Consider the following 13,063-nt stretch of genomic DNA (forward strand, 5'->3'; position numbering starts at 1 on the left):
AAAGGGTTGGAGAATCTGTATTACATATCGGGAAAAGAAACGTATTCAGAGCAGTACGGAAGAAACCAACTGCAGCCGACGGAATTTTGTCTTTATTTTATTTTAGCTTTTTTTTGCAGCCTTCCCTTGAGAAACTTTACTGCCCTTTATTTTTTCTCAAGCTTTGGAAATTTCCCTCTAGACCTGTGCTCTGTAAACAGCTGCAGTTTAAAAAGGGCGTGCATGGGACGGCAGCAGTATTTTGTCTCTTTGAGTTGGCATATCTCCTGCTCATGTGGAGCAGTCTGTAGATCACTGAAAAGGATTCTATAGGTGAAGCTGAACCAGAGGATCTGTTGCATGGAGCCAACAATTGCATTTTAATGGGCCTTCTGGGATTCTGCCACAGTCCTATGCAATGGACTTGGGGTATTTAAAAGCTATTTTTTTCACATCCTTCCTTTCATATTAATTCTACATAATATGAGTCAAACATTAAAGTTATTGGAGATGTTCTGAAGAATCTTTTAAAGATCTTATCTTTTAGAATGCTCTCTGTCTTTAAATAGACACTCTAAAAGGGAAGCATTTATTTCCAGAACTGCTTTACAAAAATCAACAGCATCATGATCTTTGACCACAGGCTTTCTAATGTAAATCATGACACGTATGTAAAAAGGATAGGCAAGAGGCAAAAAGCAGATGCTGGCTCCCCAGCGTCTGCCAGCTTGAAGAGAAACCATTAGAGGAGACTGGTGAAAATGAAAATGAGTATGGCCCAAATCAACTGAAACACCCCCCACCCCACAATCTAAAGCAGGGGTCTCCAACCCCGGATCCGTGGACCAGTACCGGGGTGCGGCATGCCAGCAACCGGTCCGCACAAACAAGCAAAGCCCCATCTGCAGGATGCAGGCAGCACACAAAACCACACCCCCTCCAGTCCGCGGAAAAACCTCTCTCCACTTAACCGGTCCCTGGTGCCCAAAAGGTTGGGGACCTCTGGTCTAAAGGAAAGACTAATACTGCTTCCCCCTCTTTTCTGCATCCTTTTTAAAGTGGCTTCTGCTAGAGGGCCTTCTTACTACCCAGCTTTTCTACTGAAGCCACTCCTTGTCCCATAGAGGCTACAGTGCAGATGGATGTTAGGCTTTGCCTCAAATGCTTCTGCCAGCATTTGAGTGGGACTATCAGCTGTGCCTTTGAGAAGCCCAGAGCAGGAATAAACATACTCTGTTGCTAATTAGGTTTGGGCTAGGAAATGGGATATTTCCCCCCATGGGAGATAAAAGAACAAACAATGAGGTAGGAAGAGTCAGTTTGTTCATTTGTTTCAGGATGCACAAGATGAGATGGAATTCAGGTCTAATCAGATTCATTAGGCTCATGTGCCAGATGAAATATTTTTCCATCTGTCAAGAGATTAGCACAGTAGAGGAAGGCTGGGAACACCACAGCTCCTAGTCTGCTTCTGAAAGCATTGGGGTAGGGTTGGGGCGAGGACCCCCCTATCCTTCCCCTTTCATTTAAAGTCACTAGCCTCCAAAATGTGTTCTAAGAATATACCGAAGCATTTGGGATGGTGTTTATTAAACTTGTCTTCACACATCCTGATTTTGCTTTATTTGCCATCTACTTGGGTCCATTTAAATTTATGTATAAAGACCAAATTTGAAGACTGCTGGAAATTGGTGGGACTGTCAAGTGTTAGAGGTTGTGTTAGAATTAGCCTGCTCTCTGTACACTCCCAACACCAAGGATTCCTTGCATAGATGCATGGCTGTAAAAAAAAGCTTTGCTCCAGCTAAGTGGCTCACTCTGAGGGGGGCTTAATCCTCATGAACAGTCCTTGTCACGCTTCACAGCATTGTCTTGATTGAGGCTTAGCCAGATGATATGTGGGTACCAGTTGTCCCAATGGATTTCACAGAAATGAAAACCATCCATTTGCAGGAGCCCAGAACGGACAAGTGCTTTGGGGCAGTTTTTAATCCAGAGCCACTGTTGAATAGCCTCTCCACAGGAATTAGGTTACAGCACAATTCCTATTACCTTCAGTATGCCGGATGTGAATTATAAAATTGATAGTTGAAAAGGCTGAGTCTAATGGTGTGAGATTCTTTAATGACCACAATCTTTTCAAGAAGAGCAACTGTTTTAGTGTCTTATATGAAAAAAAAATCTAGTGGCACCTTAAAATGTTATAGAATATCATGTACAGCAAATCTTTTTAGGTCCTAGCTCACTTCCCGTTTTTATTTTTGCCATTCCCTCCCTGCTTGTCCCAAACAGCACTTCTGTGAATATCATATGTTCTCACAGAGCTGAACTCTGTGCATCTATGATGTGGAGTAGATAGCCTGATGGTTTAGACCAGGGGTCTTCAAACTCGGCCATTTTATGACTCGTGGACTTCAACTCCTAGAATTCCTCGGCCAGGCATGCTGGGAGTTGAAGTCCACGAGTCATAAAAAGGCCGAGTTTGAAGACCCCTGGTTTAGACCATCATAAGGACATTAATTTTAAATTGCCAGAAAACTGTTGGAAGAGTGTCTAAAGACTAGGTGACTATATGAGAAAAGACTGGCGTTCTGATTCTATCTGTGACCATCTATAGATACAAGAGAAAGTTCTACTAAATCACAGAGGCAACTCATATTCTTTTCATGAGGCTGGGGTAGGGAGCACAGAGCAAATTCCAGTTAGTCTCATGACTGGGAACCTTTTTTTTTTTAACTGGCAACAGCCTATAACTCTTTTACACGATGATGAATTCCACAATTAATCTTGCTTTGTAAAAGGTAGCAGCAGCAGCAAATTTTATTGTGTCCTCAGAATATTTCCTTCCACAATAGTGCAGGAGGAATTTAGGATTCAATGGGAATCTGGTACATGATAGGTTAGCAGTAACTATTCAGATACCACTTACAAGCCCTATTCCTCGGGACTGTGAAAGCAAGGAATCATTGCAACTTAACACTGAGCATCGGGTGGAAAATATTTCCTTGCAGGCAACCACCAGCTTGGAAGAGATTGATAGATCCTGCGTGATAACTGAGTCACTGAGCACATTCCTAGGGGGATCTATTTTTATTTTTTTTTTGGTCTCATATAGATTACCTCTAAATGCTAGATAAACACATAATACAGCTGACACAGAATACAATCCAGATGTGCACAGCAGTTGCCTGACTTTTAGTCTCCCAGCTGGAATTGGCAAGCAACCTGCTCACAATTATTGTCTGCTGTATTGGGTTATCGTTTCCATTCCCAAAATCTGCCTCCATTCTTATTTTTCAACAGCCTGTTGAAATAAGCAATTTGAACACTAGCCACTCTGTTCCTTGAGGATAAATGCGGTGAACGCGCCAACACTGGAAGTTTTTAAGAAGAAACTGGACAGCCATTTGTCCAAAATGGTATAGGGTTTCCTGCCTGAGCAGAGGGTTGGACTAGATGACCTCCAAGGTCCCTTCCAACTTTATCATTATTATTATTATTATTATTATTATTATTATTAATAGTAGTAGTAGTAGTAGTAGTAGTAGTAGTAGTAGTAGTAGTATATAGATTTCATGATGTGGTCATGAGAATGGCATAGGGTCTCCTGCTTGAGCAGGGGATTGGACTAGAAGACCTCAAGGTCCCTTCCAACTCTGCTATTCTAATTGTCAGCCGAAACCCTTACAAGTTACACATACGAAAGCTGATTCTAAGAACTGATATTTGATTCTTCTCCCTGAATTTTTCTTTCTTAAGATGCTAATATTTTTGAAAAGAATAAGAGCAGCTAACATTTGTAAACTCAGCAGAGGTGCAATTTTTCTGCCACAAAACAGTGCCTATGGCAGCCAGCCTATCATGCAATCAAAAGACGGGCATAACTCATCTGTTCTAATTGAATTCTGCCTTAAAAGTGTTAAGTTTCATTGACTGGGATGAACCTGTCTTCATATTACAGGATTTTAGGGTTTCTGATGAGATTGATCACCATCAAAATTAAGATCCAGGAGAACTTCAATCATCAGCATATTCAGCTTGTTCAGACCTTCAGATATCTCTTCAGAGAAAAAGTTGCTTTTTTAATATTTTTCTTATTTTTAGAAATAAGTAGGCAAACATTCCTAATACTCCTTCCTTCTCCTATTTCCCTCATAACAACAACTCTGTAAGGTGAATTGAGCTGAGAGTGACTGGCCCAAAGTCACCCAGCTGGCTTTTATGCCTAGCTAAGACTAGAACTCACAGTCTCCTGCTTTCTAGCCTGGTGCCTTAACTACTAGACTAAACTGGCTCTTCTTTTTGAATCCTTCCTTGATCATAAACCAAATCTCCATCTGCATCTTCTAGGAGGACTATCAGCCCTTCTTGACACAAGCAAAACAGAAATTAGGTTGAAAAGATGCATATGCTGTATCAACTAACGCAGACATGGCCACCAGGTGGGGCCACTAGACACATTTCAAGAGTAAGGTAGTAAGCCAAACCCTATAGAAGATCTGGCCCAATGCACATATATCACCTGAACAGTAAGCCTGCTTGTACAAGTCCTAAAGGAACTGCCTTCCCCTGGGGCAATCTCGTATTCAAAGCTAACACTAAATTAAATTCTTGTAGCTCCAATGCAGCCTGTTTATTCTGAAGTTGACAAACTGACCTTGGAGCAGACTTCGAACCAGATTCTAACTACTGTACAATCAAAGAATTCAGCATGAAATCACGCATCTACTTATCTTACAATCTTTAAGAGGTATGCGGAACTGACTACACATTGGATAATTTAGTAATATGCTATTGGGCCAATTTCTCAGTTCTGTTAAGAACGCAGGTATCCTTAAGCAATGAAGTAATTTCTTACCCTGGTTCTTCATCTATATGTAGACAACCCCCAAACTACATGCAGCTACCCACAAAGCCGTTCCAAAATGAGACACGAAAGTGGTTGAAGTTTGGCTGATCTTATTTTTCCTTCAGTGCATAAATACTTTCCTTGTAAGTTTACAACTTCAAAAGTTTACAACTTATTACAAAATCTCCATAGAAGAAACTTACTCCAAACATTGCCCATGTCAACTTTTCAAGGCCTCATGCTTACACACAGAGAGAAAGAGAGAGAGAGAGAAGGGTATCAAACTCGCAGCATCATGTGACATGTCGCGATGTATCGTGACTTTTTTCCTCTTGCCGGAGCTGGGGCGTGACGCATCCGGCCTACGGGCCGGTAGTTTGACATCTCTGGTATATAGTCTCTAGGCTGCTTGCTAAGCCTTGGCTAGAAGGATTTTGGGGGGCTCAGGTTGAATTGAAATAAAGCTTGCTAGGTCCCAAAGCCGTCCATTCCACTGGCTATTGCAAGAGCAGCCAATCTGAATGAGAACAAAGCAAAGTATAGTTCTTTTGAATACTGAAAAAACAGTTGAACATTCTTGCTTGTAAATATCATACTTAGTTCAAAGATTCCTCAACCCAGTGAAATGCAGATCCATTCAAGACTGGTTTCTTACACAATAAATAGTTTAATCTGAACAGTAACTGGGAACTGTATCCCATTGCAGCTTCAGGGCATTCTTTTGTGAAAGACCAAGGTAACAAATAGTACCAAATGTGTTTTTTTTTTTAAATTCTACCCATTTACTCATTTTCTATGCATACACATCAATTCAATATTCTTTATATAAGGGAAGAAAGTCTCACTTCCAGAACAGCCCATCACTTTTGTCTCTTCTAATGTTCAAGGCATCTTTCTTACAAAATAATGACACTTCATTAGTAAAGAGAGACATACTCCCAACATCCTTTGAAGGCTGACTTGCCAACGTTTCAGACTCTGTTTTATCCTAGATTGTAATTTACAGTAGTTTGAATGCCACGAGATGCACTCAACCTTTATGTACACAGCTTTTATGCACATATTCTACATTACTGTAATGTTTTGTATTTATATTCCGGCACTTAAGTATGGCATAAGAATGATGCAACAGGTAGGACACTGCCAGGGAGAAAGAGTGAAGTTTTATTCATGTGGCCCATAAAATACTTCAGGAAAAGTCAGGCTCCACAAAACGACGTTTGTGTTTTTAGGAGTCATGGTAAATGTCTCCAAGCTGACAACTGAAAAGGTGGATGCTGCTCCAATCTCTTTCTCTCCTCTGAAGTCCAAAAATACATTCTGCCCACCTCCTCCTGGTTTTGCTCCAAAGTTGGCTCCAGAGACAAAGGTCATGGCTAAACATTAAGACTTTGATCCAGCTCTGGCACAGATAAAGCATAGGGCCAACTTGCCAAGTTGCTCCTAGATTTATGAGGTGGAATGAGACATCAAGATCCCATGTCACTTTGGGTCTGAGAGACAAGAAGCCCTGCCTTAAGGAACACTTCCCATTCTGGCACTCACACCTGGGTTTCAGTTTTGGCAGAAGGATTCTGGAGGAAGGGAGGGAGAAAAGCACTCCTAAAACGAGGTACACCAGACGGACCTGTTCTCCCCAAAGTTGCTGATCCTTGCCAGGATGACAAAGGAAAACATTGGTTTGCAGGCTGTGTGTTTAATGTATCCCCGTCTCCTCCCTTGTAATGATTCCAGAACAAGAAATCTTAACGTTCCTGTCATGAGTGCAAAGAAAAGCCATTTTCTTCTCCCAGAATGGACTCTGCTCTGTTAATAGGCTGGGGGACTTTGATAGACTTGTCATCTCTCCTCATTTAGCCAAGACTGTGATCCAAGAGTCCATCAGGCTTTAACAAAATGTAAAATGGGATAACTAGTATTGATGGGGTCTTGGGAAGGAAGGAAGGAAGGAAGGAAGGAAGGAAGGAAGGAAGGAAGGAAGGAAGGAAGGAAGGAAGGAAGGAAGGAAGGAAGGAAGGAAGGAAGGAAGGAATCTCAAAAGGATGACAAAAATGAACTGAATGTGAAATATGACAATTTGTGAGGAAAGTTCCTTATGTGGACATTCCTCTCAGTCCACAAAGCACAGCAGTACAGAATCTGTCCCAAAGGAGGAAGATGCTGGAGTTTTCATTCTTTTGTGGGTTTTTTTGGAAATGCAGCTGGCTGTTAGGAATTGAAAAGAAAGGTATCTAACAGCCTGAAATTGATGTAGCACTGAATGCCTTCAGTTGGCATTAGCAGCCATTATCTTATTTTCTTCCCCTTGGCACAGATTATAGGAGCAATGTCAAAGGAAGAAGAATATTTGTCTCTTTCTCACTTACTAAGTGAGAAATGCAAGGGCATTTAAGTCAGCTAGGCTTCTTGAAACACATTTCCAGATTATCAGCAGCTTTGTAAGAAACCAGGCACTAGCCTTGAGCCCATGCAAGATAAAACTAAATCTTAAATACCATTCCCTCTATTCAGTGCACATAGAAGTCTATGTTGGCTAGATTCCTTCTTGCTTTCTGAAAGATTTTACTCATAACTTGGGGAAAGGGGCTTAGATTCCTTTCTTCTCATTTCCTAACAGCCAGCTGCATTTCCCCAAGAAATATAATTCTTTATTGAATAGAATTCTTTATTGGCCAAGTGTGATTGGACAAACACAAGGAATTTGTCTCCAATGCATAAGCTCTCAGTGTACATACAAGCAACAAGTGATAATCATAATCGTAAAACACAATCATCATAAATCATAGATACAACACTCAGTGATAGTCCTAGGATACTAAAGCAATCAACATATATCATAATAGGATACTAAATAAAAGCAATCAACATAAATCACGAGATACAACAAGTTATAGTCATAAGAATCTAAGGAAATAGGTAATAGGACAGATGAGAAGGACAATAAGTAATGCAGCCCCACGGCATAAACAGTGTTGTGGAAATTAGTTGTTTAACAGAGTGATAGCAGGGGGGGGGAACTGTCTTTGTGTCTGGTTGTTTTGATGTGCAATGCCCTGTAGCGTTGTCTTGAGGGAAGAAGTTGAAACAGTTTACGTCCAGGATGTGAGATGTTTGTAGATATTTTCACAGCCCTCTCTCTGGTTCATGCATTGTACAGGTCCTCAATGGAAGGCAGGCTGGTTGCAATCGTTTTTTCTGCAGTCCTAACTATCCGTTGAAGTCTGTGCCTGTCTTGTTCGGTTGCTGTGCCAAACCAGACAGTTATAGAGGTGCAAATGACAGACTCAATAATTCCTTTGTAGAACTGTATCAGCAGCTCCTTGGGCTACATTTTGTATTTATTCCTGTCCTATTCCAAGGCTGACAGAGTTTTAAACATGGAAGAAGTATTAACATTTTCAGGGCTTTCATCTGGGAGCAAGACATCCTGACATCCCACTGAACCCTTGATAAAAGTGCTATTAATAATAGCGCATAAAAATTGCTTAGGAATAGGAATTGCTTTCTTAGCAGTGAGCCACCCAATGATTCGTCTGCTTTCATGCTTCTACCATCAGTACAATCTGCAGAAGTTAGTTGATGGTGATACTATGAAAACATTAATCTCCTGGCTTGTCCAGATCAAGGGCACTGACAAAAATAGAAACAAACCAGGCAGGGTTTTTTTTTCTCTTCTCCCCCCTTCCCCCCAGTTTGGGAACCCTCCCCACAATTCCAGGCAGCCTATAACTACTAGCTGGAAATATTTGAATGTTCTCACTCTGCGGGAATCCTTTGGTTTATGGTAAAGATAGCTATGGCATTACTTCTTAAAAACAGAATTAGTTTTATGACTCAAGATCAGTAGGCCTCCAATCAAAGCGCCTCTTCTCAATTCCAGGTAATGCCTAGCCGGTCCATGAACAACCTCAAGCAAGGATGAAGATGGCCAAAAGATCTAAATTGAAGCCAAAGTTAGAATTGTACTACATTTCCACTGGGACTTTCGAAGACAGATGGATGGATGTTGGATAGATAGATGGCATTGCAAGGATGGAAAAGAGAATGCTGCCCATATTATTGCAGATGAATTGGACATAAAGTGTGGGAACACGTGGTAGCCAACCACATGGAAGAGTAGCATCAAAGCCCCATATAGAAATATTTATCCTACTGCAAAAATTCTGAATTTTTGATTCCTAGGGAATCCTATCTGCCTATCAGGATTCACCCCGTGTAAATGCATAGGTTATATCAACTCCAACTCCACTGCAAATGCTTTTTCTATACAAATGTAAGAAGGAGAAAGCATTGCATTGAGTCTACTTACTCACAGAAGACTGTACTAAACTGGAAAAAAAAAAGCTAAGTCTTCCAGGTCTCACTCTTATACCAAGAGAGAAAATCCTGTGTTCGTCCAGAGGTTGTTGGACTACAACTCCGATCAATCTAGTCAATTCAGCTAACATAGTGATAATGGAAGCTGTAGTACAACAGCCTATGGAAGGGGCAGGATTTTCATGAACACTATTTCATTTTGTCAAGTGAAACAACCATTAGGTCATCTACTGATGGTTAGTCAGTCATTAATAGGGCCATATTATTGTCAATAATTCTCCCCTCTAGATCTTTATATGGCTCAAAACCAAAGGCTGTAGCTTTGATTGGTTTGTGTTTTTTCTTAACTTTGATTCCATAATCTTTCTCTGATTATTATTGTACTCAGTTCTCAGTAGATAATCTTTCTCTCAGATCGTAGAACAAATCACTGAACTGTACAGATCAGTACGCGTTGTTTTGCCTAACTAAGCAAGCTACTTGCCAGCTGATGAGATTCTCTGACCATTGTTCATTATCTTTCACCACAAAACCACAAAATGGTTTTTGATATCTCTTCCTATCCCAAATTGAAAACCTGCCTCATTCACTCTGGGGTATCTCACATCTATCACTCCTAGAATAGCCAATGTGAGATAAATAATGGTGGCTTCTTCAAATGGCATGTCTTACCTCTCATTAACTCACATCAACTTTATTCCCCTTCAGTAGATGGTTCCAGTTACTGGTTTAAGGTGAGATACAGGGAAGATTGGGATTGCTTGTGCTACATAATTCCTTCTCTATACCAGAAGTCCCCAACCTTTCGGGCACCAGGGACCGGTTACATGGAGAGAGGTTTTTCTGTGGACCGGAGGGGGCGTGGTTTTGTGTGCTGCCTGCATCCTGTGGATGGGGCTTCGCTTGTTTATGCGGCCCAGTTTCTGGCATGCCGCATCCCAGTACCGATCCACAGACCGGGGGTTGGGGAGACCCCTGCTCTATACAACTGCATTATCCAACCATTTCATAGTTTAGAGTTCCATGGCAGACAGTAAGCGTCATGTGTGGAACTGACAGCATCTGTCCCCCATTTTCATTCTGACCAGGAGATTTTGATTTCAGTCATTATCTGGGAACTGATATGTAATAAAAACTGATAGAAACGGCTACTCAACCTACTTCAAGAATTATGAAAAGAAAGACAAACACATTTGTTTTTAGAATATAAAAATCCAGCAACTTACTGTGGGTGAAGGCAGTCGTTAAGAATATGAAAATGTCACAGTGCAATTTGACCGCAGGTCCATCAAGCCTGGAATTCAATGTCCTATGAAATGACTTGGGAACTTTAAAACAAAAGTTAAAAACTGGATATAGAAGACAGGGATATGTATTGCAAATAATATCTCAGAAAATGGCCAACTTACTAAGTTGAAATATCTTCTGATGCAATCATGAAGGGGTTGATGAGATGTTGACTACAGTACTCAGTTTCTCTTTATCAGGCGAGTGCAGACTTCCCTGAAATATGTTGCCTTCCCTAACAGCTCACAGAAATTCCTGACCAGCACTTCCAATATCTGCCAGGGCTTGCAATGCAGGCTCCAACAACTGGAGGGACATAGGTAGGGAGATCTGGGTGATGGCACAAAAACAGAGCTTATTCAGACCTTGTATGGATATAAATCTGAAAACTCATTATTCACACATATCATTCCAGTGTTTTAAGTAGATTTATAGCAAGCACACATTTAAGGCAATGAATTATAGGCACGGTTGAAATGCAGATGAAGATCGTCTCAATCCAGAGCAGATGTGGGTGGCAGAGAGAGATGAAATGATGAACAAATGGCAAGATATTTAAAGAATGACATGCTAAAAAGAGCTAAAAGAATTTATAGCTTAGCCTGGTCAGATCGCTGTTGAGCCTCGGTGATCACCCTTTGATAATCGAGAATCCCAGGATGGTAAGAAGCAGAATGCTCTGGGATCTCTTTGGATCAGGTTGCATCTAGGCGTCAGTAAGTGCCAGGATATTTTAGGATTTAGGGGAGTGTGAAAGGAGCTATAGAGATGAGTAGAGCAGTCAATGCTAGGCAGGATGGACAGGTAGACTAAGAAGTGTTTGGGGACAGAACTAGAGGTGCAGAAGAAGCAAACACCCTCTTCTCCTCTTGAATTCAGCTCTATCCTGGAACATTCCCCTTTCCCTGTGGGTCCCTCTGACTTTGACAACCTGGATGAAGGCAGGCAGAAAGCTAAAAAGTGCAGCATTTTTCAGTGTCAGGGAAACCACTCCCCTCATTTTTCCTCTTATTTATCACAGGGGCATAGTCTATGATTGAGAAAGAAACCAGAGAATAGTCATGCAATGGTCACTTTTTAAAATCATTTTTGTGACATTGGGAGTTTGCTCCTTCATAGGCCCAGCATCCATACAAACACAGGTCACTTGCCTCTCTGCTGCTGGGTGTGTGTGTGTGACAAGCTGATTGTGCTCATTCTCCTGAGAAAGGAAAACCTCTGGAGTAAGAAGCACTGCATTGGCAGACATAACAGGACAGAAAGCAACCTGGGTGACTACAACCCAGCACATGAATCCACTGAGTGCTGTTGACTGGGAATAGTTAGAAAAACTGCCCTGCCTGGTCCCTCCTCCCACGTTCAATCATGCCTCCATCCACATATGTATGGAGAGACTCAATTCTGGAGTTCTTGTTTGTGGGGAAATGGAAGGACATATTGATTGCGCTTCCATGTTTGCAAACATCACGCCTTGATCTCTGGAGTGTGATTGGCATTTATAATTCATTACTGGCTTTGAACCAAAAAATGGGTGGTTTTGAACTTCACGCTCACTGCTCATCATGGTTTGGAAATGTTTTTGTACACCACTAATGATTTAGAAGGCTGCCCAAGGAAGTAGCATTACTGGCAAAGGTGAGTTCGCACTCTCGATGGTGGAAGAGCCAGCCTTAGAAGAAAAACATACATTATCTTGGCGTTTGGACTGATGCTCTTCTTACAGAGGCAGAAATACTTGGCTCTACTCCAGAGTATCCTTTTCCAACACATCATAGACCCAACTTCAAAGAAGCCCTGTGAAATCTCCTAAAATTAAGGATACAATCCAGGAAAAAGAAACAAGCATTTTAAAGCTTACAGATTCTCGTAGAAGGGATTTAAACTATTTATAGAACCAAAGGAACCTAAAAACCCTTAAACATTGCATGGAATGTTCTTTAGCCATAAACAGTAAATACGTTTTAAGAAAATGGAAGAGTTTCAATAGTTTTTCCAAATTTGCAGAATCTCTGGGTTACCAAATACAGAGGATCCATACTTATATGAGGGTACAGTTTCAAAGATATGCTTTACTCTAACAATATTCCAAGCAAAGTACCACACAAAAATTACTCTACCAAGTTGCTGTGTCAAGCAACACAGGTCCTTCTTCTGAATTGCAAATGAAGATGTCATGTTGTTACCTCACTTTATATGTTGGCTCTGAGGTCTCTAACATTGGGACTTCATTGCCCTGTGTTAATCCCCAAATAACACAGAGAGCAGAGCTGGACCTGAGATCTACACTGTGTACAGTATTTCATGTATGTCCTCAATGTATTAATTCTCAGAAATAAAAGCTCTTACTAATCTGGATAGGATAACAAACTCAGTTTTGTCTGGTTCTACAATTTCAATCAGATGCAAAGCTCTCCCTGCCTTCTCCTCTCCCCTGTGGCATACAACTTCTTCACATGAGCCTGAACACGACGGAAGGCCGCTTTTGCAAGAATCAGGTGCTAAGAATTCTTGTGTGTCTACTCTTAGGGGTATAGGTAATCCTCAACTTATGACCATTTGTTTAACAATGGTTCAAATTAATGATGACCCTGGAATATTGCTTCTCCTTAAGCCTGAAATTTCTTGGTGAAA

The sequence above is a fragment of the Protobothrops mucrosquamatus genome, unplaced genomic scaffold, assembly GCF_001527695.2.
Source record: "Protobothrops mucrosquamatus isolate PMUCROS unplaced genomic scaffold, P.Mucros_1.0 scaffold1349, whole genome shotgun sequence".
Taxonomy (NCBI): domain Eukaryota; kingdom Metazoa; phylum Chordata; class Lepidosauria; order Squamata; family Viperidae; genus Protobothrops; species Protobothrops mucrosquamatus.